General features: G+C 45.9%; 1 long non-coding RNA gene across 3 annotated transcripts; it reads right to left on the bottom strand.

Moving 5' to 3' along the window:
• Positions 1-430: 430 nt before the first annotated feature.
• Positions 431-26,716, bottom strand: LOC109496383. Of its 3 annotated transcripts, none has more exons than XR_006593171.1 (6): positions 26,545-26,716; positions 26,293-26,405; positions 25,756-25,855; positions 24,013-24,127; positions 22,638-22,759; positions 431-489 (listed from the first exon to the last, which is right to left on the bottom strand). It is a non-coding gene; the product is annotated as an uncharacterized LOC109496383 (long non-coding RNA). The 3 variants fall into 3 exon arrangements; XR_002739923.2 differs by lacking the exon at positions 431-489 and adding an exon at positions 17,477-18,200; XR_006593170.1 differs by lacking the exon at positions 431-489 and adding an exon at positions 17,477-18,200 and having other exon boundaries at positions 26,557-26,716.
• Positions 26,717-27,492: the final 776 nt, after the last annotated feature.

The raw sequence follows: 27,492 nt of genomic DNA, 5'->3' as shown, positions 1-27,492 counted from the left end.
ATATATATACACATGCGCATATATATAAATGGAATATTAGTCATAAAAAAGAATGAAATTTTGCATTTGCAACAACATGGGTAGATCTAGAAGGTATAATGCTACATGAAATAAGTCGGGTGGAGAAAGACAAATACCATATGATTTCACTCCTATTTGGAATTTAAGGAACTACAACAACAACAAAAAAAAAGAAAAAGAAAAAGACAAATAAAAAATAGATTCTTAAATATAGAAAACCAACTAGTAGTTACCAGACAGGAGGTAGGTGCGGAGAGGGGTGAAATAGGTAAAAGGGATTAAGAGTACACTTACCATTGGGGCACCTGGGTGGCTCAGTCAGTTGAGTGACTTTGGCTCAGGTCATGATCTCGCGGTCTGTAAGTTCGAGCCCCGCGTCGGGCTCTGTGCTGACGGCTTGGAGCCTGGAGCCTGCTTCGGATTCTGTGTCTCCCTCTCTCTCTGCCTCTCCTCCCACTCCTGCTCTCTCTGTCAAAAATAAACAAACATTAAAAAAATTAAAAAAAAAAAAAAAAGAGTACACTTACCATGATGAGCATTGAGTAATGTACACAATTGTTGAATCACTATGTTGGATGCCCGAAAGTAATATAACACTGTATGTTAAGTATATTTGAAGTAAAAAACAAAACAAAAGCAAAAACAAAAAAACCCACACATATTCCTGTGCCATACCTCAAACCCATTGATTCGGAATCTTGAGAGGGAAGTGTGGGTCAGGACCAGGGGCCTGGAGGATTTCAAGCTCGTTTTTTGAGTGATTCTGATGAACAGTAACGTAAAAATATTACCGTATTAAAGAGTAGTAGGGCATAGCAAAAGAAAACGAAATAGCCAAGCTGCTAGCTCATGATGGAAATTTGAACACATGCATTCAAAGGCTATACATTTAGTAAATCCATAACACAGAACCGATACTAGCCCTCCGACTGATCAGAACAGTGAATTCCACTCACAAAGAAACTATGTTTGGGAAAGCATATTGGCAATCATTTGAAGATAGAGGGCTGATAGGATAAAACAGAAAAAAAAAATGGCTGCCCTCTAGCCCACTACCGATGGGTAGTGAGGGAGAAGATGTATGAATCAGGTAAGAGCAGGGGGCAAATAAGAGGAGTGGATTCCATATGTAGATCTACCAAGGGACAGCAGTTGTGATTTGAACCCAGCTACGCCAAGTCTCCGATCGGATACTCTTAACCCCCGTAGCAGTGGTTCTCAGCTTTTAATCTACGTCAGAATCCCTGTTGAAACAGATTCCTGGGACCCACCCCCAGGGTTTCTGATGAAGTCTGGGGTGGAGCCCAAGACTCTGCATTTCTAATAGATTTCATACATATGACATCTTACAGCATTGTTTCTCAGATGGTGGTCCATGACCCACTGTCATCAGAATCACCTAGGGAATTTAATGAAATCATAGGTCCCTAGGTCTCTCCACCAGAGGTTTTAATTCAATAGGTTTAGAATAGAGCCCAGAAGTCTGAATCTTAGTAAGTCTCTCCATCTGACTGTGGGGTAGACGGTGGATGAAACACACAGTGACAAATAATATCAACATCTGGCCCACCTCATATGACGTCAAGGGATGTTTAGTGCGAAGAGGAAATGTATTACGGGTGGGGCTGGGGTGGGCAGTGGAGAAATGGTTCTGGGAGAAAAAAGAGTTCAATAGGTCAAAGTCTCTAGGAGATAGATTTTAAGGAAGAATTTCAAAGGCTGACTTTAAGGAAGAACTTAAAACGAGAACTTTTCTATTGTTTTTAATGTTTATTTATTTTTGAGAGAGAGAGAGAGAGACAGAGAGAGAGAGAGACACGGGGCGGGTGAGGGGAAGACAGAGGGGGACACAGAATCCGAAGCAGGCTCCAGGCTCCGAGCTGTCAGCACAAAGCCCGATGCGGGGCTTGAACTCACAAACCGCGAGATTGTGACCTGAGCCGAAGTTGGACACTTAACCAACTGAGCCCCAAGCACCCCAAAACTAGAATTTTTCAGAAGAACTGGCTACCTGAGGAATTTGTGAGGTTATTATTATTAGAGATATTATAGGAGAGGTGACAGATATATTTTGCAGGCTGTTCAAAATCATTATTTCTCAGTATAGATAACGATCCACTTGGATTGTAATCATCTAAGGGTAACTTTCATTGCTGTAGGTTGGGCTCCATCCAAAGTCTACTGAATTAAAATATCTGGGGATAAAGTCTTGGGATGTGCATTTTTAAGAAGATACCCAAAGAATTCTGATACATTTGGACCATAATTCATACTTTGAGGAAAAACTGGTAAAGAGGTTCAGTGCATATGTTTTGCACGAAATGGAATTCAGTTTACATTTGCAGACACAGATCTTTTCTAACCCATTGGGAGTCAATTCAACAGGAGGTGAACAAGAGATGGAATGGGGGAGATCCTAGGTCAGTGTTTCCCCCATATATTTTGGCAAGGACAGTCTAGAAGTGGTCACTAAGCATTGGTATTTTTTTTTTAATTTTTTTTTCAACGTTTATTTATTTTGGGGACAGAGAGAGACAGAGCATGAACGGGGGAGGGGCAGAGAGAGAGGGAGACACAGAATCGGAAACAGGCTCCAGGCTCCGAGCCATCAGCCCTGAGCCTGACGCGGGGCTCGAACTCACGGACCGCGAGATCGTGACCTGGCTGAAGTCGGACGCTTAACCGACTGCGCCACCCAGGCGCCCCAGCATTGGTATTTTTAAATCTTCCCAGAGGATTCCAAAGTACTGCAAATATTGAAAACCACTATGTGCATGAATATGTCTACCCCGAGAGTTAAAAGGAGTTGGTCAAGGATCACCTGGATCAGAATCATCTTGGGAAGATTATTGGAAATGCACATCGCTGGACTTTATCCAAGCCCTAATAAGTCTAAATTCCTGGGAGAGAGGACCCAAGAATTTCCATTTTAAGCAAACTCGTCAAGTTATCTTTATAAATGCTGAAATCTAAGAGCCACGGTTCAATACATAATTGTATGTCTTCAGCTGCTTTTGTGCCTCTTCTCAGGGTTTAATTGTCTTTGGGGCTACAAAGTGAATTCAATAAATTTCATTGACAAATTGACATTGACAAATTGAAATTGTGAAGCTGTATATTTTACTAAACATATTATTAAATGAGATTTTCATTTGCTTCTATTTACAGTCAATAAAAGCCCTATTAAGGAATTCATCCAAGAGGAGTAAAATAAAATGTAACCTGTAGTTTTTCTTCTTTAAGATAATTAAAGCACCTTTTAAGAGTGTGGGTTTAGCGGTGGGAGGATGTGGATATATTTAGTTTTCCAAATTCTTAACTCATCTGGTTAAAAACAATTTCTAGAAATAAGTTTGAGTCAAGGAGGTAAGGATAAAGCCCAGTGTGACATTTAAACCATAAAAGAAACGCCAAATTTAGCAGCTTATCTGGATGTTGCTAAATACACGGGTATTTTACATCTGATCTTTTTCGTACAGATGTTTTCTCAGTATGTTAACCGAGTCAGCATGAAGTACTAAAATGCAAGACTGGCCTAGTTATTTGACTGAAGCACTTTAAAAATACATCTATTTTCCTGCAGAATACTCCAAGTAGTCCAAAATAATTATGTGCAGACTTTGGGAATATCATTATCATTATTATTTTCTGTTACTATTTATAATTATAGTCTCTTAAACTGTGCCTAATATGTTTCTATGGATTTCTGGCACATTTTAAAATACAAATGAGCATTCCCAAGAAAACGCTTCCTCGTGCAATCATAACTGCAGATTTGCATGTTCAAAGATACGTCTGACAATCCTAATCTCAGTTTTTCCATTGCTCCGGCATAAACTTTGGAAGGACGGACTTGGGAGACCTGGGATCAATGAACTGTGTTAGGCCTTTCCCTGACCCTATCTGCCTCTTTCTAAAGCCGTAGGGCAGATGGATAGCCCAATCTCTGCCTCAAGCCTGTTTTACCGGTATAACATTCTTTTTTTTTTTTTTTTAATTTTTTAATTGTTTTATTTATTTTGAGAGAGAGAGAGAGCCAGCAGGGGAGGGACAGAGACGGAGGGAGAAAGAGAATCCCAAGGAGGCTCCACACTGTCAGCCCAGAGCCGGATGTGGGGCTTGAACTCACAAACCACGAGATCATGACCTGAGCCAAAACCAAGAGTCAGACGCTTAGCCGACCGAGCCACCCAGGCACCCCACCAATAGAACATCCTTAGCTCAGTCTTGACCTCCTCCAATACGTCGTCCAATGCCTACTGAGTCACATACCTGCCCTTGTGTGTCTCTGTGTGTGATCATGGTAAGCTTTGCGCAGAAGGTTCTGGGGGAAGGAGATACCACTGTGACTATGTGTAGCGGCCGTGTGTCTTGAGTGCTATGCTGGGTACTTTACATATGACCTATAATCTTCAAAACTGCACGATAAGTATAGGAACCGTATTATTCTCATCACACGGTGGCAGAGGTAGAGGGTCAGAATAATTGGGTAACTTATCCAAGATGAGACTCAGTGACCTTGAAAAGCCAGCACTTTAACTCAGTATCATTTTTTTTTTCCAAGTTTTTATTTAAATTGTAGTTAACACATATGGTAAAATTTGTCTCAGGTGTAGAATTTAGTGATTCGTCACTTACCTATAACACCCAGTGCTCATCCCAATAGGTGCCCTCCTTAATCCCCATCACCCATCTAGCCCATCCCCCCCCCCCCGCCACCTCCCTCATCAACCCTCAGTTTGTTCTCTCAGTGAAGAGTCTCTGATGGTTTGCTTCCTTCTCTCTTCTTTTCCCCACCTCCCCTATGTTCATCGGTCTTGTTTCTTAAATTCCACATGTGAATGAAGTCTTACGGCGTTTGTCTTTCTCTGACTCACTTATTTCGCTTCGCATAATACGCTCTAGCTCCATCCACGTCATTGCAAATGGCAAGATTTCGTAACTCGGTATTATCTTTGGTTAGCACTGAATTCAAACCAATGTTCAAGAGAAGCAATCTAACTTGATATTGGACAGCTCTGGCTCTGGAACCAGGCTGCCTGAGTCTGAATCCCGACTCCATTAATTACTGGCTGTAATCGTGGGCAAGTTACTCTTTTTGGGCCTCAGTTTCCTCCTCTGTGTAATGGGGATAATAACAGTACCTCGCCCATAGAGTTGTTTTGAAGAATCGAAGGGTTAATATATATACCAGGTGCTGAGCAAAGGATACATAAATGCTGGGTAGTATTGAGTTTAAATGAAGATGATGAATAATTATTCACAGGTTAGATGATAAAGAGGAAATTAGCCTCTCTGTATTAAGATGACATTACATGTCAATATTTGAAGGAAGAAAGTTCAAATTTTGACTAGAAAGAGGTAGTTAATATTTCATATTCCTAGAAACACTGGATTTATACAGCTTAAAAATATTTTCCCACACATATGTTGTTCCCTGCCTCAAACGCGTATCATCAGCACTTCTTTTAAATGGCCTTTTTCAAAACCCACAAACATATGGTCAATTAATCTTTGACAGAGCAGGAAAGAATATCCAGTGGGAAAGAGGCAGTCTCCTCAACAAATGTTGTTGGGAAAACTGGACAGCGACATGCAAAAGAATGAAACCGGACAGCCGTCTTTTACCGTACATAAAAATAAATTCAAAATGGATGAAGGACCTAAACGTGAGACCTGAAACCATAAAAATTCTAGAAGAGAACACAGGCAGTAACTTCACTGACACCGGCCGTAGCGGGTCCTTTCTTGATATATCTTCGGAAGCAAGGGAAACAAAGCAAAAACAAACTATTGGGACTTCGTCAAAATAAAGAGCTTCTGCACAGTGAAGGAGACAATCGACAAAACTGAACGGCAACCTACAGAATGGGAGAAGATATTTGCAAACGACATATCCGACGAAGGGTTAGTTTCCAAAACACGTAAAGAACTTTAAACTCAACACCCCCAAAAATGAATGATCCAGTTAAAAAATGGGAAGAACACGAACAGACATTTTTCCAGAGAAGACATGAAGGCGGCCAAGAGACACATGAAAAGATGCTCAACGTCACGGATCATCAGGGAAATGCAAGTCAGAACTATGATGAGACAGCACCTCACACCTGTCACAAGGGCTGAAAACAACCCAAGAAACAGGTGTTGACAAGGATGTGGAGCAAGGGAGACCCTCTTGCACTGGTGGTGGGAACGCAAACTGGTGCAGCCACTGTGGAAGACAGTATGGAGTTTCCTCAAAAAGTTAAAAATAGAACTACCCACAATCCAGCAATTGCACTACGAGGTATTGGCCTAAACAATACAAAAATACTAATTCAAAGGGATACGTGCACCCCGATGTTTACAGCAACATTGTTTACAATACCCCAAATATGGAACCAGCCCAAGTGCCCATCAATAGATGAATGGATAAAGAAGATGTGGTATATATCTACAATGGACTGTTATCCAGCCATAAAAAGAATGAAATCTCGCCATCTGCAGCGACATGGATGGAGCTGGAGAGTATTACGCTAAACGAAATAAGCGAGTCGGAGAAAGACAAATGCCGTATGACTGGACTCACATGTGGAATTTAAGAAACAGAACAAACAAGCAAAGGGACAGAAAAGGAGAGGCAGACCAAGAAACAGGCTCTTAACCAGAGAGAACAAACCGATGGTCACCAGAGGGGAGGTGTGGGGGGGGGGGTGGTACTGGGTTAAGTAGGTGATGGGGATTAAGGAGGGCATTTGTGCTGAGCACCGGGTGATACGTGGAAGTGTTGAATCGCCGTATTGTAAACCTGAAACCAATATTACCTGGATGTTAACTGGAATTTACATAAAAACCTAAAAAAAAAATTCAAAAAATAAATTGCCTTTTCCAAATTTGCTTAGCAATGACTATATGGTCTTCCCTTCCCTCTCCAGAAAGAACGGTGGCTACTGGACCAATGAACTGGCTCTTTACTAGTAAGCACATTGCAGTCCTATCTTCAGGAAATCTTGCAGTGTGTTTCTGGTTTTCTTCCATGTGAGGGGACATCATCCTGTAAAGGCTTTGAATCCTCATCCTTAAGTTAATTTGGGATTGCTCTTAGGTGTTCATGGGGCCTTTTCAAGTCTAGATATGCATCTCTAAGAATTCTCAACTCCTTTTGAATGACTGAATCCTATGAAGGTTTTGGCGGGCAGTAAATGGTAAAGAAACGGGTGCCAAAATGTCTCATATTCTCGTTTATTTCAGTACTTCAAGAACAAGAGTTAAACCCTATGCTCCCGGTGACTTAGTAACCCTCAATTATGTTCCTGACGGTACTTGGGACAGTGAGCCCAGCTTGTCTACCACAGATCTCGACATCTGGAACCGGTGAAATATTTTTTCTGCCTTTCATATTCTTTTTTTTTTTTTAACTCGAAAGAGGATCCTCATTTCACAATGACAAGAGCCGAAGGTCGAAGAGGCTACGGATGGTTTGTTATGATGACGAGAGTATCCGTGTGGTTACTAAAGATTATACGGAACGTGGTGCCCAGTGGCAAGGGACTGTGGCTGCACCACGGATCACCCTAAAACGTACTGGTTTAAAACAACAAAAATTAGTTCATCGTGTCTCACGGTTTCTCTAAGCCAGCACTTTCCCGAAGGATTCGGCTGAGGGGCTCATGCTCAGAGTGTCACTTGTAATTGTGGTCAGATGGGGACTGGAGCCGGCATGGCAGGGGAGCTAGGGTGCTAGGTATTTTCACTCTATGTAGTCTTGGGGCCTCGCCTCTCCAGGCGGCCTCTGCAGATGGGCCAGTCTGGGCCTTCCTCACGGCCATGCACGGAGGGAGTCCTCAGGACGGCTGGGCTGCTCAGGGGACAGCTCAGGGCCCCAGGCAAGTGCAGAAAAAAATCGGGCGGACCCCGTATTACCTTTTGTGACCTAGCCTCAGAAATCTAATTGCGGTACGTCTGCATGCAGAAACCCAGCTAGGTTTAAGGAGAGGCAACGGAGACCCCACTTTTCCTCCCAAGGAAAAACGTCCACATGACTTCGAAAGAGGAACATGTGGCATGGGGGAGGTTGTTGCAGTCATCTTCGGAAAATACAATCTGTCACACTTGGCATCGGTATTTCTTTATATATTGTTGATTTATACATCAGACTGAACAAAATGTTTTGCGACGTTCTGATAAACAGCTCGTTTTCGTAGACAAGACACCATTAGGTGGGTAGATAGAGCTTCCTACATTCCTTCAGGACTGTTTAGCAAACCGGTTGAGACTAAGGAGACATAGCTGGAGAACCAACTCGCGACAATTCTCCAAACCTATTTTTGGGTAGTTGTGAAGCCCGGTTGATAGCATTTCTATCAACATTTTCTGAAACAGCCTTCCCTGGAAAGGAGTTTGAAAAATTCCAGGGGTGCCTAGGCAGCTCAGGTGGTTAAGCGTCCTACTTTGGCTCACGGTTTGTGGGTTCGAGCCCCGCGTCGGGCTCTGTGCTGACGGCTCAGAGCCTGGAGCCTGCTTCGGATTCTGTGTCTCCCTCTCTCTCTCTACCCCCTTCTCCACTTGTGCTCTCTCTCTCCCTCTCTCTCAAAAATAAATAAACATTTAAAAAAAAAAAAGAAAAATTCTGCCACAAACTGACAGTGATCATATTTTTTGGTAAGCGTTTCTAATTTGAAAGATCACAAATCAGCAATTTCAGTAGTATCGATACACCTGCTTGCACACCTCCCATCAAAAATCCCAAGAAGAAAGGCTATTTCTCTGTGTTAGCATTATGTGTAGACATGTTGCTTCATTTTTGTTGAGGTTTATTGTTGGATGCTAGATCTTCCAGTGATAAACATTAAAAAAATAAAAAAAGAAATTTCTTTTATTTTTGAGAGAGAGAGAGAGAGAGAGAGAGTGACAGAGCATGAGCGGGGGAGGGGCAGACAGAGAGGGAGACCCCGACTCTGAAACAGGCTCCAGGCTCTGAGCTGTCAGCACAGGGCCCGCCGTGGGGCTCGAACTCCGGAATGGCGAGATGGTGACCTAGGCCGAAGTCGGACGCTTAAGCGACTGGGCCACCCGGGTGCCCCTGATAAAAGAACTTTCTAATTGAATTTCATATCTTTACTTTTAAACTTGGTGTGGCACATGATATCAATCGGCATTCCCAGTGAAGGAACAGAAAGTGAAGCTTCATTGCTAAACACATAACAAGAAATTGCCTGAGCGTGTACATAATTCATCCTACTTCATGAGTTATGGGCATATCCTCCATCATCCAAAATCTTGGAAATTATGGTTTCATAATAACTTAATCACAGAGTATAGATCACCACAGTTAAAAGATAGAAAGTGAATGCATCGTTTAGTATTCGAGGCCAAGTTTGGCTAGAGAATGATTTCAAATGTTTTAATTGATATCTGCAATGTATTTTTGTTCGATTAGGGTTTTAAATGAGAGCCAAGAGCATGGGGACCTTTAAATAGCCTATTCATTTTAAGACTGCAGTGGATGATTTTAAACCAATTAATTATAAGCATTATAAGTAAATGAGTTATTAGCATTCATGAATTCTCTAACAGCCAATTTGTTCCTGTTCCCAAACCCTACAAGTGCCTATTTTATAATTTCTTGGAGATGTAACCATAGGAGCTAAGTGGTTGCCAACATAAACCTTTACAATTAATGAGGGTAAGTTTTCACCTTTTTGAATCATTTTGAAGTGTGTGCAAAACCCAGGTAACATACCTCAAGGACTACAGTTTTCTTCAAAGTTAAAAAGTTGTCTCACAGCTCTCCACTCCTTGGGGTTCATTTATTTAAGAAGCATTTTCGGGGCACCTGGGTGGCTCAGTCAGCTAATCATCCGGCTTCGGCTCAGGTCATGATCTCACGGTTTGTGGGTTCGAGCCCCGCATTGGGCTCTGTGCTGACAGCTCAGAGCCTGGAGCCTGTTTCAGATTCTGTGTGTGTGTGTGTGTCTCTCTCTCTCTCTCTCTGTCTCAAAAAGAAATAAACATTTAAAAAAAAAAATCATAAGAAAGAAAGAAACCAAGGGGCACCTGGGTGGTTCAGTCGGTTAAGCGTCTGACTGTTGATCTTGGCTCAGGTCATGATCTCATGGTTCGTGAGTTCCAGCCCTGTGTCAGGCTCTGTGCTGACAACTCAGACCTGGAGCCTGCCTCAGATTCTGTGTCTCCCTCTCTCTCTGACCCTTTCCCACTCACACTATGTCTCTCTCCCTCTCTCTCTCAAGAATAAACACTAAAAAAAAAATTTTTTTAAAGGAATAAACCAAGTTGTTTCCTTATAAAAATATTTTTTTGCATAACCTTCTTTTTGCCTACCACCCCTTACTCCATAAAAGGCTATGAACACTGCAAATAAAACAGCTTTGATCTACAGTCCTGGTGATGTATGTAAATTTATAAAATGGGTTAAGGCTTTGATCAAGAAAGCTCACTATGTCTCCATTTGCAAATGGCCTTAGAGGAGAATTCCATTCCTCCCTATCTCCCTTTCTCCCCTCCACAAACCCCAACAATTCCTCTCCCTTGAGAGATCTATATCTGTAGCTACAACTATAATCTATCTCAAGCGAGGAGTATGGTGTAGGCTTGGGTATTGAAGCAAAAAAGGCAAGTTGAAGAGGCAGAAAAAGAAAGGGAGTAAGTCTTGTGTCTTTTCAGAGTTAGGGAGTTGAATGATACCCATCAGTAGAACCTGAGAATCTTTTCTCACTAACCACGGTTATTACTTGAAAGACATGACTCCAGGGGCGCCTGGGTGCCTCAGTTGGTTAAGCGTCTGACTTCAGGACAGGTCACAATCCCACAGTTCGCGAGTTCAAGCCCCGCCCACAGCTCTGCCTGGACAGCCCAGAGCCTGCAGGGGATTCTCGCTTTCCCTCTCTCTCTCTCTCTCTCTCTCTCTCTGCCCCTCCCCCACTTGCACTAAAAAAGACACGATTCCATAATCTCCATGATTTAACTGGGTCAGTCACAGCAACAGGTTGGTTGTCAATATGACGATTTTAATTGGGTCGACAATACTTGTCCATAAAAAGGACCAGTTATCCAAAAACACAGACTCAATCCTGCTGCTGTATTTCTGCCATATAAGCACAGTTTGAGTGCTTCTCTAAATCTCGGCAGTGAACTACAGGGCTTTTAGAGGCCAGAGGCAATACACTGGCATAATGGACTTTGTTAGTTCTTCCCGTGTCGGCAGGGCAGAGTTAATTCACATCATGGACCTTATCTTTACTGTAACTGAATGCATACATTTTGAATCACTTTTTGCCTTGACTCTCCTTATAACGTAAGAGATATGCGTGAAAACGATAAAAGGAAACCAAATAAAATCCAAGGGTTACAAAGGAGAATAAAGAACCACATTTTATATGACTTGAAGCTATATGTTTATCAAAGTTCCATTTAACGGGACACCTTTTGTCTTCTGAAATACTTTTCTCATTTGCTAAATGCTATTGTCCTTCGGCCTCCGCTGCGGAAACTGGTTTTATGAATCAAGGGAGGGAGATGCCTATTTTTTTTTTTTTTTTTTTTTTTTTGAGACAGAGAAAGGGTTCAAGTGAGTCCGAGGACGGAGGGAGAGAGAGAGGGAAACAGAAGCATGGCTCACTTGAAGTGGGGCTCGGGCTCACCCGATGCGGGAACCCAAGCTCACCCACTGTGGGTCTTGAACCCACGAACCGTGAGATCATGACCTGAGCAGAAGTCAGACGCTTAACCGACCGAGCCACCCAGGCGCCCGTCTAAATATGCTTTAGTAGTTGCTTTTTCCTCCGAAACTGCGTTCCTCTCTGCCCGTTGACTTTGATACTGGTTCAGAGAGTCCCGTAGTGTTGCCCCTTCTATCGATTTAATCAATACATGGGCTTAGTGAACTTAAAATTTGTTTCACGTTTATTTATTGTTGAGAGAGAGAGCAAGTGTGAGCAGCGGAGGGGTAGGCAGAGGGGAGGGACAGAGGATCCGAAGCAGGCTCTGTGCTGCCAGCGGCGAGCCTCACGTGGGGCTTGAACCCACAAACTGTGGCATCGTGACCTGAGCCGAAGTCGGACGCTTAACCGACTGAGCCACCCAGGTGCCCCGTGAACTTTTCTTTAAAGGTCAAACTGACCTAATCTTTAGCTGAGACATAAGGCTCTGATAAGGTCAGCACCGTTCTGTGATCTATGGCACCCGTGCAGAAGTGAGATTAGCATCCTGGCAGAAGCTGAAACTTGTTTTGTTTTTTTTTAGGTAACACGCCCGAGAGCAGGTGAACCCAATATGCGCAGAAGGCTTTCACATCATCCTTTAAAATGAGCCAGGAAACATCTCCCCAAGTGTGGAGAAGTCACCTAAGTTTACCATTTTGTCATACAGGGGCACACCCCGAATGGCAGACTACTTATCGTGCTAAATGCAAGCCCCCACCAGAAGTCACAATCAGGCCTCCAGGGCTGTGCCTTGCAGCAAAGGGCTTGTATACACAATTGAGCCATTTTTGTTCTTAGCTGAGCCCACCCTCCCTAAAGAGACTAAAAACAAAAACAAAAAACAAAAGCAAAACACACACACACACACACACACACACACACACACACACACAAAACCAAAACCAAAAAAAAAATAAGGCACTAAGTAAATACTCAGATGAATGGTCTCTGAGAAGAAAGGAGGGGGATATAGGCAGAGAGGAAAGTCAACAAATTCTGAGCCTTAGTCAAACACCTGATTAATGATGAAGAATAGATTGATTCTAATTATCTCAAACTGTTCTAGGTCTTTTTATTCTAATAGATTCTTATATTAGGGCATTTCTAGATTGGCAGAAATTATTGGAGCTGGTAGAAAGTTTCCGAGTAACCCAAGCCAGGTTTTGCCTATTTTAACATCTTAAAGAACGATGCCACAGTTAATGAACCAATACTGATACGTTATGATTAAAGTTTATACCTGGGTGCCTGGGTGGCTCGGTCGTTTAAGCGTCTAGCCTTCGGCTCAGGTCATGATCTCACGGTCCCTGAGTTCGAGACCCGTGTCGGGCTCTGTGCTGACAGCTCGGAGCCTGGAGCCTGCTTCGGATTCTGTCTCCCTCTCAAGATCTGCCCCTCCCTCGCTCACGTTCTGTCTCTCTCAAAGATATATAAACATTAAAAAAAAATAAATAAAAAAACAAAAGCTTCTACTTCACACAGACTTCCTTAGTTTTTACCTGTTTTTTTTTTTTTCTCTTCCAGATTCCACCGGGATGCCACATTGCACTTAGTCCTTATGTCTCTTTGGGCTCTCTTGGCTGTGGCGATTTGCTCCGACTTTCCTCATTCTTGAAGACCTTGACGCTTTCGAAGAGTGCTGGTCACGCGTTTTGTCAAAATCCCTCAACTGGTACTTTCCATGATTAGACTGATAATGTGGGTTTTATGGCAGAAGACCGCAGCTAAACCAATCTCGTGGCTTCGTATCAAGGGTACATGCCCTCCACGTGTTTCTATCACCGATACTATTAACCTTGACCACCTGGCGAGGCAGTGTTGTCAGGATTCTCCATTGTAAATTTACTATTTGCCCCGTTTCTTCCATATACTCAGCTCTTTGAAGGGACGTCACTCCACACAACCTCCTCTGTGTTCCATCTCCTTGAAAGCAGACTCTCTACGTAAATCTTCTGCAAGGGAGGGTTGTCTATTCTCCAACCGCCCCCCCCCCCCCCAGCCATTTATTTCTTCAGTCAGTCCTTTATTTCTATTAGCGGGAACTCGCAGATACTTATTTTTAGAAGTTGTGTCATCGTCCAATACGACCTTATTTTGTCGCACAGATGTTCCAGCTTTGGCCACTGCGAGCTCTTTCGGCTGGCTTCTCCATCCCTCTGACATATCCCCATTATTGTGTTTTGTTTTGTTGGGGGCCCTACCTTAGTTACTGGCACTAGAAAATGCTCGGGAACTAAAACGAGGCTATTTCCTGCCCCATTCCTGGAATCGGTCATTTCTCTGAGATTTCTTGGTTCCCTTTATGGGAGAATGGTATTAGAAACAAAGACCTGTGGGCTAGGCATCTTAGTTGCTGCTGGCGTGGCATTTATCGGAGGCCCTCTCAGGTGGGAGAGCACGGAAAGTCGCTTATGTACGCTAACCCATGTACATCTACGTATCGAGCAATATTTCTACATGGATTTGTCTTTACCTGGATTAAAGCAGATACGAGTTTTTACCGATGCCTCCAACGCTCATCCGTTACCACGTGGATCCTTCTAGCTCCCTTCCCCTGCTGATCTGTGACCTCACCGTCCTACCACCTGCCGTCCATGTAGCTCATTGCTTGCTTCCCGGATTCAGGTGTAGCAGTTTCAAACCGGTTAACCCTCGCCTCCACGGGAAGTATCTTTCTCGAGTACAGCGTTTCTGTACAGGTTCTTCTGAGGTCATTCTTAGAGCCTGCTTATTGCCAGCGTAGTTGAGCTCAGTGTATTCTTCTGCCCCTTCAGTGAGGTCGTTTCGTGCCTTTTTAATACAGTTACGATCTTCTGTTACATTCTATATTTCCTTCCGAGATCCCCTAACTTCCTACCAGACTTACAAAAACTTGTGTGCACCGAGGTTGATTTACTCTTCATACTGTCAAGTTTCCTGGGACTTGACAAATGCATCAGGTCGTGTATCCACCATTGCAGTTATCATATGGAATATGTTCAGTGCCCTAAAAAAAAAAAAAAAAAAAAAAGCAAACACCCTCCTCCTCACCTGCTTGGTACCCTCTCCCAAACCACTGGCGATCACCAATTATGTTTACGGTCTCTCTAGGTTTACCTTTTCCAAAAAAAAAATGTCATATGAATGGAATTACAAAGTATACAGCCTTTTCAGACTGCTTGCTATCATTCGAGAGGATCTGTTTAAGATTCATCTATGGCTGGAGACTTTTTTTTTTAAGTAAATCTATCCCACCGTATGGATGTACCCTAGCTTGTTCATTCATTCGCCTGCTGAAGGACATCTTGGTCGCTTTTAGTTTTGGGGGACTATTAATAAAGCTGCTATGAACATGGGTGTGCAGGTGTCGTGTGAGCGAGTTTTCAAATTAGTTGAGTAACTATCTGGGAGTATGATCGCAGATTGTATGGTAAAACTATGTTAGGGTTTTTTTTTTTAATGTTTTTATTTAATTTCAAAAATTTTAAACTTTATTTTTTGGCGGGGGGAGAGAGAGGGCGCAGGGAAGAATGGCAGAGAGAGAGAGAGAGAGAGAGACAGAGAATCTCAAGCAGTCTCCATGCTTAGCACGGAGCCCAACACAGGGCTCGATCCCACGACCCTGGGATCACGACCTGAGCCAAAATCAAGAGTTGGAAGCTCAACCGACTGAGCCACCCAGGCGCCCCACTGTGCTCAGCTTTATAAGGAAATTCCAAACTGTCTTGCGAAGTGGCTGGACCGTTTTTGCACTCCCACCACCAATGAACGGATGAGTCCTTGTTGTTCCGCCTCCTTGCCAGAAATTGGTATTCTCAGGTTTCGTTTTTGTATTTGCTTTCCCATTCTGATGTGCGTGTGCAATGTCTCCTTGAACCCACCTCACTGGGCAAATTGTTTTCTATCCCCTCCTTGCAGGAAATCAACCTATACTGCTGATCTTTCAAAAAAACTTGTTTTAATGTTTATTTATTTTTTGACAGAGAGAGAGCCTGCGAGTGGGGAGGGGCAGAGACACACACACACACACACACACACACACACACACACACAGAATCCGAAGCAGGCTCCAGGCTCTGAGCTGTCAGCATAGAGCCCGATGTGGGGCTCGAACCCAAGCCTCGAGATCATGACCTGAGCTGAAGTGGGACGCTTAACCAACTGAGCCACCCAGGGGCCCCTAGTTTTGCATTTTTAATTTCTACAACTGTACATTTAAAAAATCAAATCTGAACGAACTAGTCAACTTTTTCCTAATAAGATAATTCTATTAGATTTTTATTAGTAATAAGTGTTATTCAGCTGCTGTTTTTTTTTTTAAATAAACGTTTACTCATTTTTGACAGAGAGAGAGAGGGAGAACATGAGTGGGGGAGGGGCAGAGAGAGGGGGACAGAGGATCCCAAGCAGGCTCTGCGCTGACACGCTGACAGAAGCCAGCCAGATGCAGGGCTCGAACTCATGTACCGCAAGGTCACGACCTGAGCCCGAGTCGGACGCTCAACCAACTGAGCCACCCAGGAGCCCTGATGCCTCACCAATTTTAAATTTTATGTTCTCAAATAAGTTACTTTACACCTCTAAGATCAGTTCCTCACCTGTGAAAGCAGGATAATATTACCATCTTCTTGTTTAAGTTGTGCGACTCAAATATCATAATGTATGTGAAGTTCCTGATAAAGGAAGCACTCAAAATACGGTGCTATTGTGGGGCGCCTGGGTGGCTCAGTCGGTTGAGTGTCCGACTTCGGCTCGGGCCATGATCTCGCGGTCCATGAGGGCGAGCCCCGCGTCGGGCTCTGTGCTGACAGCTCAGGGCCTGGAGCCCGCTTCGGATTCTGGGTCTCCCTCTCTCTCTGCCCCTCCCCTGCTCACACCCTGTCTCTGTCTCAAAAATAAATAAAACATTAAAAAATTAAAAAATAAAACAAGATGGTACCGTTGCTGTTGTTAGTAACAGCAACAGCTGTGACTCAGGCACAACATGCCTCAGCAGGGAGGTCAATTTAAATTTTTTGTTTTTTTAAGTACGCTCCACACCCAACACGGGGCTTGATTTCATGACCCCGAGGTGAAGAGGTGCATGCTCGGGCCACCTGGGGGGCTCAGTCAGTTAAGCGTCCGACTCTTGATTTCGGCTCAGGTCTTGATCTCACGATGGTGGGACTGAGCCCCACATATGGCTCCACACTGAGCATGGAGATTAGTTAAGATTCTTTCTCCCTCTCTCTCTGCCCCTCTCCTGCTCACAGGGGCACTTTCTCCCTCTCTCTCAAAATGAACAAGTAAACATTAAAAAAAAAAAGAGTTGCATACTCTACCGACTGAGCCAGCCAGGTACCCCAGGTATGTCAATGTAATCCAAGAAGTTTTAACTTTTCTTTACTTACATATACTCTACATCACAGAACGGTGTTCTAGCCATTTCTGTCGGCCACCGTGATCCTACCTTTAGTGGGGTTGTGGCATCCGAGGCGGCCGTGTAATTCTGCTCTGTTCCCATTCATCACGGCTCAGAAGAGGACAACCTTCTGCCACTCAGGAGCACCCTTGAATCCCATTCCACGAAATAACAGAACCAAGCTGACGCAGGAGTGGGCACAAGCAAGCCATCTGAAGGTCCAAATACAGGGGCGCCTGGGTGGCTCAGTCAGTTGAGCGTCCGACTTCGGCTCAGGTCATGATCTCGTGGTCTGTGAGTTCGAGCCCCGCGTCGGGCTCTGTGCTGACAGCTCGGAGCCTGGAGCCTGGAGCCTGCTTCGGATTCTGTGTCTCCCTCTCTCTCTGCCCCTCCCCTGCTCACGCTCTGTCTCTCTCTCTCTCTCTCAATAAATAAATAAATGTAAAAAAAAAAAAAAACACTAAAAAAAAGGAAGGTCCAGATATAGAATCTCATTATACAAATGGGGAAAGCAGGGGCGCCTGTGTGGCTCAGCCGGTTGAGCGTCCAAATTCAACTCAGGTCAAGATCTCACAGCTCCTGAGTTCGAGCCCTGCATTAGGCTTGCTGGCTGTCAGCACGGAGCCTGCTTGGGATCTTCTGTCCTCTTTTCCTCTCTGCCCATCCATCCCCAGCTCATGCTCTCTCTCCAAAATGAATAAACATTAAAAAAAAATGGGGAAACCAGAGGACGGATGAAACAGCCGCTTCTTTCAACGATCCAGGTGAAAAACTGGAGACAGTAAGTACTGCATTCTAAGTCCGCTCCACCCATCATGCCTTCGGTAATTTCTACGGCATAAGCCCTTTCGGTTTCTGTTGGAAAGACAAATGGTCCTTGGTGTTCAGTGACACGTGAATGAAATCCTATTTAGAACACGGATGCAAACGGAGGAAGAATGCAGAGTTCCAGGCTGTGTTGTTCCGTTTTGCATTTGGTGGAGAGCAGATTCACGGCGAACGTGGGTGACGTCTTCCAAGTAGTGACGGCTGATAACTTAGAAGGGATGTGGCAGTGACGAGAGGTTCTGGATGTACCTCCGGGACCAAGGCTGTAGAGACTGTTTCATAGAATGGAGGATGTCACAGTTGGAAACAGTCTTCGCAGCTAATCCAACCTTCTCAATTTGCAGCCAGGAAACTAGGCCTTTATTAGGGAACTGCCTTGCTCCAACTCAACTACCCAAACATGTCCGAGACCCCAAATCTCAAATTAACTCACAGAAAATACAGCATGTATATTGTTGTTATGAATAAAATGGGAGAAACGTGTGAGAAAAAAAATCCCTGAGCCTCATGTTTCCAAGAAGAATATATATAAAAAAAAATAAAAGTATTATATATAGGAGTCAAAAAATTAATAATCCGTTTCATTCACAAATCAGCGAGTTCTAGAAATATAACCTGCTTTACGTGACCCGTAAATACTGGCCCTGTCTTTTCGATATGTTTCACATAAATTCACTTGAAATGCTTTAGTTCACAATTTGTATTCATTTGCGGATTTAAAATCAGTTATGACTTCTAAATGAATATGAAAGAGCTTTGTAAACTATACGGTAGGACATTAAAGTAGGGTATTGATGAGTAATATTTTTGCACATTGGGTTTTTTTTCCCTACTTTCCAATCCATACTATATTCTCTGTTTTTAAGTTTATTGTAAGCGAAAGAGTGCACGCGTGCACCTGTTCATGCATGACCGAGTGGGGGAGGGGCAGAGAGAGAGAGAGAGAGAGAGAGGGAGAGAATCCCAAGCAGGCAGAGCCTAATGTGGGCTTTGAGCTCACAGGGAGATCATGACCTCAGCCGACACCGAGAGTCGGACACTTCACCCACTGAGCCACCCCAGCGCCTCGATCCACTATTGCGATTCTTACAATTACTTTTTGCCGTTCTCTGCGTTAAATAAAGAAAACGATTTGTGAGAGTCACGGAATCTGCTGGGTGGAAGTCTGAGCCAGTGTCAATACGTTTAGACCCTGATCATAATTTTTTGTCATCAGGCTATTTTTTTTTTTTTTTTTTTTTTTACTTATTTTCTCTTTTACCCCCCGGGCAAGGATAGTTGATGTACCATCTACATTGGTCTAGGGTGTCTTCCCTTCCCCGTATCATTACTCCAAAAAAGGAAGGGAAGGTTAGGCAAGCATCTGGGTCCCTGTATCTCTGGATATCTCGGTTCCATCTGTAGAGTCTCAACCCCATTTGCGAAGTAGTAGGGATTCACTCAGATTCCTACGGGCACCAGGGGTCAGTGTAACTGGAGTTGAAATCCCCTATAATCGCTCCCCTCTCTCAGCACTGTTTTGCCTGCTTGGCAGCAAAAATACCCATCTGAAAAGCACTGCCAGGCATGGTGTACAGACACGAAGGGTCTCCATCCTTTCCAGGTGTCAAAAGCAGTGTTAAAAACTTTACCGCACACTAAAACTTCATCGTGCAGAGAAAGTGCAACTGACTTCTTTTTATCTAGAACACATCTGGCCGCCTTCTTGGGTGGGGGTTCGCGTTAATGCCCAATCCACTTTATACCTCAGTCTGACCTAGAATTAAGCAGTCTCTTTAGAAAATGTTTAGATGCTCTTGGTGAGACAGCTTAGTTTTGTTTTTTTAATTTTTTTCATCTTTATTTTTGAGAGAGAGAGAGAGAGAGAGAGAGAGAGACAGAGAGAGAACGTGAGCAGGGGAGGGGCAGAGAGAGAGGGAGACACAGAATCAGAAACAAGCTCGAGGCTCTGAGCTGTCGGCACAGAGCCCGACGCGGGGCTCGAACTCACGACCGTGAGATCGTGACCCGAGCCGAAGTCGGACGCTTAACCGACTGAGCCACCCAGGCGCCCCGAGACAGGTTAGTTTCTAAGACAGCTCCCCTCCTCCCTGCTTCTCTCCCAGGCTGCAGGTAGTTTTATGGGAGGAAGGATACGGCCTACGTAGCGTCATGGCAGAGGGGACGTAGGGACCTTTGCGTGTGGGTCCTTGCTCTCCTCCGCTGTCTATGCTGATACCCCTCGCCCACCTGATCGCGCATTACCGTGCTGTCACTCAGAGCCCAGGATGTGACTAGTGTAACTGATGATCCCCATCTCTCTCTCTCCCTTGGCTTTTTCAGAGCGGGTACCATTCTCGATAAAGTCAAAGTCACCTCAGTTCGCACTAGCCGTTTACTCATCATTTCCTGCACGTCCTCCATGGAGCCAACTAGCCCCATGGTCCAGACCCAGCCTGTTCTGCTGGGCCACCTTTTCCTGCTTTGCGGCATCCACGGGCAGTGCCGCTGACTCTCAATCTACTGTCTGAGCCAGTCAAAAATAAGGTACCTCAGTAAAGCCAAACCCGAGGAGTTTAGATCCGCACAGCTAAGCTGATAACGGCAGCACCCCAGGTTGATGCAGGGACGACCTGGGAGGATTTACCCTCTGGAGTCCTGAGTGGGGAATCAGGAAGGAGAGAAGGCCCTCTGCCCTCAGGGTTACCCTCACTATTGTAAGACACTGACTGGGACTCACAATTTGCTTGTTATTTGTTCAGTAAACACTACCGGTCTCCTCCTCGTCATGGTCCCCTGGGGCCAGCAGAATGCAGATCTTTCTTTCTCCTTCCTGCAGGCACATCCCTCCCGTGGAGACGACTCAGTGCCAGCCCGGCCTTCAGGCACTGAAGGAGGAAGAGAGGGCATCCACAGGACAGCTGCTTGGATCGCAAGGCTTCTGTGCCTGTACGACCAGATTTTTCTTTTAATTTGTTTAACTGTTTTCTTTTTTCACACTGGCATTCAAAACAGGGCTAGCTAGGGGCGCCTGGGTGGCTCAGTCGGCTGAGTGCCTGACTCTTGATTTTGGCTCAGGTCAGGATCTCCCAGTTCGTGGGTTTGAGCCCCAGGTCGGGCTCCGCACTGACAGCGCAGAATCCTGCTTGGGATTCCCTCTCTCTCTCTTCCTCTTTCCCTGTTCCTCTCCCGCTTGTGCTCTCTCTGTCCCTCTCTCTCTCAAAAATAAATAAGTAAACTTAAAAAAAGTTTTACAAAAAGCCCTAAACGGGGGGGGGGGGGGGGGGGGGTGGATATGAAGGAGGGCACTTGGGTTGAGCGCTGGGTGTTATATGTAAGTGACGAATCACTAAATTCCACTTCTGAGCCAATATTGCACCGTATGTTACCTAACTAGAATTTAAATAAAAATTTGAAAAAAAAGAAATGAACACTATTGCTGATTTTGAGGTGAACGTACATATTTAGAAACACATAAACCTTAAAGAAAGAGAGCACTAAGTATATAACTTACAAGACACTAAGGAAAAACATTTACCGGCTATGAAGAATGCGGTAAAAGATGGTTAGAGGCAGTAGAGGAAAAGTCGGGTTACACAGAAGGCAGAGAAAGAGACAGAAGTCATTCAAGTAAATAAGTCACTGCAAAAAAATGTCAAGTAACCTCAGTCACCAATTAAAAGACACCCGAATGTTGATTTTTAAAGATACAGCTAAATAATTCTATAAAACATAAACTTAGGTACACGAACACGGGAATGTTGACGATAAAAGATTGGGCAGAATACACCAGGGGAAGAAAACCAACTTAAAAATACACGGATAGTCTAGTTTCCGGCTTTTGAGTCGATAAAATTGTTGCCGTGAAGGCCAAACATACGTACCGGTAGCACAGATCACGTAAAACAGAATTTAGGGGGAAAGAGTGACAGCACGATGGGAAAACATTTAGCCTCGCCGGGATGAGATGAAATTCTCAAACCTAGGTGGACGCCATCATCTACCCTCAAATATGGAAGAACAGAACCTGACGGAATCCCACGTATAGACGGACAAATCTAACATGATAAAAATTTCTCTAACAAATCTGTTTCCCTAATTGATAGGTTAAGTGAACAGGGCAAGGTTTTGCAAGGTTTGATCAACCTAATCAACAAATTGGTTTCAAAGACGTCTGTTTGTAGGCAGCTCCCTCTAGCAAGTAGAGAATCTACATCCTTCTGGAGCATGAGGCAACATTTATGTCAAAGTAAAACAATCATCCAGGTCTCAAAGCAAGTCCGAAAATTAAAACAAAGACAAAAACAAAACCAAAAAGCGACCATATAGACTATGTGCCCTTATTCTACTGTAATTAGCTTAAAAATAAAACCACAAGGGGCGCCTGGGTGGCTCGGTAGGTGGAGCAACCGAAACACGATTTCGGCTCAGGTCATGATCGCCCGGGTCGTGGGTTCAAGCCCCGTGTCAGGCTCTGTGCCGACCGTGTGGAGCCCGCCCGGGAATCTCCCTCTCTCTCTGCCCCTCCCTTGCTTGCTGTCTCAAAATAAATAAGGAAACTTAAAAACAGTGAAATCAGAAACACACTGTGTAAGGATAGGGTTCCCTTGGGGTTGGTCTCTGACAGAGCTCTGCTCCTCCCTGGGGACGTTCAGAAGTCTGCCACTGACCCCTGACCGAGGTGGGAAGAAAATGTACTTGCTAGCGACTTAGAATGGGAACACAGTCACCTTTTGACGGGCAAGAGATGAACATCCTCCTTGGCATTGCTTTGGTAGCATTTCCGTGACCCTCTGTGTCACGCTCCCCCTGCGGATCCTTGTAAGTACTTGGAGCAGCTGAGGTGGGGGCTCTGTACCGGGAAAGGCACCAGTTAACGATTTTCAATTTTCGATAGAGAAGACTGTGAGGGCGGGAAAAGGGGGTGGCTCTCCTAATGCTAAAACAGGGAAGGCAGAAGTCGAGATCCGTTTCAAGTCAGAGAGGTGAGGTACAGCTAGTGTGTCCAACTGCCCCTTCCTCGTCTACTTCACCCCTCCCGACAACTGCAAACACTGGGACGCCCTTAATTTTCCAGATCTACAAAGACAAGCTTAATTCTGCATACAGACGCCCCTGCTGCAGTATCAGGGGATGTTTGAGAACAGGAGAAACGGGCACCCGGGGGGCTCGGTCGGGTGAGCGGCCGACTTCGGCTCGGGTCACGATCTCGGGGGGGCCTGAGTTTGAGCCCCACGTCGGGCTCGCTGCTGTCAGCCCCATCAGCGCAGAGCCCGCTTGGGATCCTCTGTCCTCTCTCTGCCCCTCCCCCGCCTGCGCTCGCCCCAAAATAAATAAATATTTTAAAGAGCCGGAGAGATAGGGAGCGAGAAAAATTATCTGACGTACACAATTTTTTTTGTCCTCTTGTCCTCCTCCTCCTCTCTCTAAATGGAAAGGAAGAACGGTTTGCGGAACAAAATATGCAAGCGAATGCGATATTCGTTTAGATGGCAATTCACCATGCGATTTTGTGAACTTCTGCTGAATTATTTCTACAAGCTTCCAAAGGGTGGAATGACAGGCATTTTGTCACAGCTATTTGTTGGTGTGCCACGCATCCCTCTTATAAGAGTGCGCACGCAGAATTTAACCACTTGGGCTCTCGGATGCTTTAGGAAATGAGCCAACGGTGCCTCATTAAAGATGAAAATGTCCAACTACCAGTTAACCAATTGAGGGAGTTCTATACTCTTTTAATTTTTTTTAATGTTTATTTTTGACCGAGAGAGATAGGGGGCCAGCAGGGGAGGGGCAGAGAGAGCGGGAGACACAGGATCTGACACAGGCTCCAGGCTCCGAGCTGTCCACACAGAGCCCGACGCGGGGCTCGAACTCATGAACCGCGAGATCATGACCTGAGCTGAAGTCGGACGCTTAACTGACGGAGCCACCCGGCCTCCCCGGGAGTTCTAGAATCTTTAATCACTGTATGGAAAATAAATCTTACTGTTCTGGATACAGAAAAAGATGGAGTCGTAAAAATAGAACTATACTGCGTTCGCGTGTGAAGGCTCTCAGTCTACACTGATCTCAACCCGGATTCCCCCGTCTATTGCTTCTCACCTTCATTCCACGTCTGTATCTCTTTGTGCCTCTGAGCTGAGTCGCGTGGAGGCCGCCCTCAAACGGCGAGTGCGCATTTGCAGAGGGCTCACCAGGTCTGGAAGGGATCCAGGTACTGGGGAGAAAGAGAAGATGGCATGTGGCCCTGGGAGTCTTGGATTGTTGGCTACGAAAGACAGGCTGACACTCAAGACGTTCCAGTTCCTAGATGCGAGGGTTTTGAGCAAAGGTATAAATGGATGCACGTTGGTGATGCGGGAAGATCCCGAACTCACCTCCTCCCACAGACACAGCGAATCTACATTTATATCTGCAACAGTTTCCTCTGGAAAAAGCCTAGGAACTCGCTGAGTGACTCCTACACAGTGGGCAAATGAGGGGCGGGGGGGGGGGGGAACACACCATTGCAGCAGGAACATGAAGTTGAGACATAATCTCGCCATAAACGCCACTCCTGGCTTGGCAGCCACGATCCAGAAGGAATGGAAAACTCGGCGCTTTCTCCTGAGGAGCGGAGGGTTTGAACCCCGCATCGGGCACCCCGACGCTGAAAAACTGCACCTCAGGGACAACCCCCAAACACACCTGGCTTTGCAAACCAACAAGGCTTGCGTTCACAAAACCCACAAGGCTACAGCAAGCTAAGACCGGCTCTTAAAGGGCACACGTGCCCAGACTCACCTGTCCCCGGGCCCAGGACAAAGAGAGCCAATCCAGAGGGGCCAGAGTTTTATGGGAAAGAGGTTCATTGGCTAATCTTTATGCTTTAATTTTTTTAAGTTTATTTATTTCTTCTGAGAGAGAGTGTGTGAGCAGCGGAGGGGCAGAGAGAGAGAGAGAGAAAGAGAGAGAGAGAATCCCAAGCAGGCTCCCCACTGACGTCACCGAGCCCGGCACAGGGCTTGAACTCACAAACCGTGAGATCATGACCTGAGTTGAGATCGAGAGTCGGGACGCTTGACTGACTGACCGCCCCGGTGCCCCAGGTTCATCTGCTAATCTTAAAGTGTGGGCCTGAGGGGCAGGCCTCTGCTTTACCAGATCTGGGGGCCTGTTGGCATCCTCTGCAGGGACAGAGGCTGGAGGGTGCCACGTTTGCGCTCTCCCTCTGCCGCGCTCTGGAATGTCAGCGTCTCCCGGAGGGTGGCTTTTCCTCAGGTCTGGTGACCTGGGTTTTGCAGCTGCCACTCAGGGCATGTCCTCTGATCACTTGGCCACGGCGGCCGGGGGGACGGGGCTAACGTTCCTGGGTCCTATGGAACCGGAACCATAGACGGAGGATTCTTGGCAGGCCACCGCCCCCCGGGGCACTGCACACAGAGCTGACTGAAACACACCCCCGGTCTTTCTGTGCCAGAGGCCTCTGGGCCCGTCCGAGAGCGCCGGCCTCGGTGGCAGGCCTCAGATTTGGCACCCAGTTAGAGGTCTCTGGAGGTGCTCTCCGGAAAACAGGCCGGTGGATGCCACCTTCGTGTTGTCCCTCTACCTTGCTGCAGTTGTCAGTATCTCAGAACAATGCCCTTACCCCGTTAACAGAGTTAATATCACCCCACGTAAATTAAACCGGGGTCCTCGAGGATTTCAACTTACATATGACCTAGTGAGCGCAAGGGTGATGATGCCAACTACTGCTCCTTTAATATCCCGTTTTGGCCTGGTCTTAAACCCGGAAAGAATGAATGGTGCCTCGCGGTGAGCCCACCACCAACTTCAGGCCCCTACGCCCAATATTATTATAATTACCGATTCTAGTCAATCAGCCACTGGCAACCGTTTTGCTGTTAGAGATTGAGATTTGGCAAATATGCTCTGTTCGGTGTCTGTTTCCTTCTTTTACGTTTATCTGTTTCGAGAGAGACAGAGACAGTGCAAGTGGGGGAGGGGCAGAGAGACAGGGACGGAGAGAGAATCCCAAGCAGGCTCCCGTGCTGCCAGCGCAAACCCCGAGGCGGGGCTCGAACCCACGAACCGTGAGGCGAGATCATGGCCTGAGCCGAAACCAAGAGTCGGACGCTTAACCGGCTGAGCCGCCCATGCACCTGTTCAGTGTCTATTTCAACAGCCTGTGAGCACGGCGGCCTTTCCCCCTGAAAGGACACAATACACCTTTACCAGGCTTCACGAGGGAACTCAGCAGCCTTGGCGTTACACACCGTCTTTGCCGGCAGGACCCTAACTGCACCCACCTTTGCCCAGGACACGGAAATGACGTGATGTGGGTGGCATCTTCCCCCAAGGAGACTTGTTGGACACACGGATGAAGGACACAGATATACTCACGACGGAGCTCACGGAAAAGGGACGGATCGTTGCCACACATGGTGCAAGGTCCCGGCCGTCTCTTCAATTCCAGAAAAGCCTTCGGGAAACCGAGAGCTGCTCCACTTTTGACGCTGTCAAGAAACGCTGATTAACCCTTTCAGCACCCACAACGTTAACACGAGTCCAACATCTTCTAGCCCTTTCTGCGTTCTGGAGGCAACATATTCCTCATTTATAATCTTACTTCAACCCCCCGGTGCTGTTACTTACCAAAGGGCCCACCTGAAATGAAGTCTTCGCCAACACAAAGTTCTAGAATCTGGGGCGCCTGGGTGGCTCAGTCGGTTAAGAGTCCGACTTCGGCTCAGGTCACGATCTTGCGGCCCATAAGTTTGGGCCCCGCGTCGGGCTCTGGGCTGATGGCTCGGGGCCTGGAGGCTGCTTCCGGTTCTGTGTCTCCCTCTCTCTCTGCCCCTCCCCTGCTCATGCTCTGTCTCTCTGTGTCTCAAAAAAAAAAAAAAAAAAAAAAGTTCTAGAATCTGTCCGAATTGAAATAAATCAACAGGCACTGGTGTCAGTGCCTGCGGAGACCCCTTCACCATAGGGGCTGTACCAGCCTCCTCTTATGCCCCCCGGAACCTCTGAACCACCTATCATAGCCACTCGTTGGCCACGGGCTTCTGATACAATAGACTGTCCCTCCCAGTTCTACACCATTCGCAATTGGAATGGCAACGGTGGCCATGTAGCGTGCTGTCCCCGAATTAGATGCCCTCACAGACTCTGAGTTTACGACGTTATGTACCCGGCTGCACACTATGCCTTCAGTAACGCAAGAGGCACCCCCAAAGTCAGCACGGCTACGGAGACCTCCTTGCTACAGGGAGACAAACCGGGGCCCTCTCTGCAGGTGCATGTGGCCTCTCCCGTCGTCAGTCCCTTGCCAGATGCCATGGTGCTGGAGGACGTCACCTCTCTCCCAGACCCACTGGCCACTTGGAGAGTCCTTAGCATCAGCTGAGTACATAACCATGGGAGTTCGTACACTTTATGGATGGTCTTGCCACCTTCATGCACAATAGAGTTCAGTGGGGAGGTGTTTTTCATCGTTTCATCAGAAGGTCCCCGATACGGGGGCACCTGGGTAGCTCAGCCAGTGAAGCGTCTGACTTTCGGTTTCGGCTCAGGTCACGATCTAAGGGTTCGTGAGATCGAGCC

Source organism: Felis catus, chromosome X (assembly GCF_018350175.1).
Source record: "Felis catus isolate Fca126 chromosome X, F.catus_Fca126_mat1.0, whole genome shotgun sequence".
In the NCBI taxonomy this organism is placed as follows: domain Eukaryota; kingdom Metazoa; phylum Chordata; class Mammalia; order Carnivora; family Felidae; genus Felis; species Felis catus.
Note: the sequence above shows the minus strand (reverse complement) of the source record. Positions and strands in the feature narration are given on the sequence as shown.